We start from the raw sequence: 1,442 nt of genomic DNA on the forward strand, positions 1-1,442 counted from the left end.
TGGGTTGTGCTCGCGTAGCCAATCCAACCCGACGATCACATCTTCCGGACCGATGTCCGTGACCGTGAACACCGTCTTCTCGACGTGCTCTCCTATATGCATCTGTAGCACTGCTACCTCCGAGATGCTTCCGTCCTTATTCAGGGTGCCGTCAATATTATACAGCGGAATTGGTTCCTTCAACTTCCGCGTCTGCACCTTGTTCTCTACTATGAATCGCTTGTTGATAAATTTTGTGGTGGCTCCGCTGTCCACCATGGCGATTACGTCCTTGTGCCGTCTTTTCCCTTGAAGTCTTACTGGAATGTGAAAGTGCTGGGACCCCTGGTCCAACTCGTACACTATTGCAGAAGACAATACATCGTACTTGTTACATGATACTCGCGGCCCAACGCGTGTGGCACGAAGCGCGGACCGGATCAAAAACCCTCCTCCTTCATTGCCCGATAGTGCTCGAGCTCCTCGCGCATCGACTTCACCTGTGCCATTAAGTCCGCCAGCTCCGATTGCTCGGATTTCGCTGAAGCGGCACTTATACTTGCCGAGGGTGATGTCGTGACGGGGGCGCTTGTCGCCGCCTGGGTGGATCCCGAGGCAACCGTAGCCCGCGCGTCGGCGCGTTTTGTGTAAGGCTTGTCCTTACAATTGGGGCACTCGAAGCGTCGGTACCCTTGCTTCCCACAGCCGAAGCATGTGCCGGGGAAGTTGCCTTTTCCGACGGCCGCATTGATGCTGGCCGAAGCTGCGTGTGTCGAGGGTGCACCACCACGTGCCCCACCGCGTCCTCGACCTCGGGCCAAGAAGAAGTTATTGAGCTCGGGCCGACGGGCCCGGCTAATGTCGAGGATCTGCTCGACCTCAGTGGCGCGCTTGTCAGCGTCTTGCCACGTGGTGAAAGTCTCGAGCTCGATCTTTCGGTAGACGCGGGAGGGGATGCCACTCAGGTACTTGTCGCGTAGCTCCAGGTCCCCATACCCAGAGCGATCCGCCGGACCCTTGAACAGCGCGGAGAACTCCGCAGCGGTGCGTTTTTCACGGACCGACTTGTCCGCGCAGAGCTTCGCCAGCTCTACTTGTGCTGCCGCCTCGTCGTCGAGATTTCCGAAGCGGGCCTTGAAGGCGGCGGCAAAGGCCGCTTCGTTTGCGAATGGGGTTGTAGCCCCTTGTACACCTATCTGCACCGATACGAGCTGGGCGAAGTAGGGGGTGGCCCAGGCGCGGGCGTCACCGTCGAGCAGGCTCAGTGCAACTTGTACCTTGAGCTCAATGGTGGTCAACGACGTGTTGACCATCCAGTAGATGCGTAGCTGCGACAAGAACCTGTCGCAGTCGATGACGGTTTTGCCATCGTATCGGAGAGGGAGGAGGAGTTTCAACGTCTCCTTGTCGAGGGCGGCTGCGGGGGACGACATTATCGGCGACGAGGGGGACGAAGGACTGCC

Source organism: Postia placenta (assembly GCF_002117355.1).
Source record: "Postia placenta MAD-698-R-SB12 unplaced genomic scaffold POSPLAscaffold_81, whole genome shotgun sequence".
Classification (NCBI taxonomy): Eukaryota; Fungi; Basidiomycota; class Agaricomycetes; order Polyporales; family Adustoporiaceae; genus Rhodonia; species Rhodonia placenta.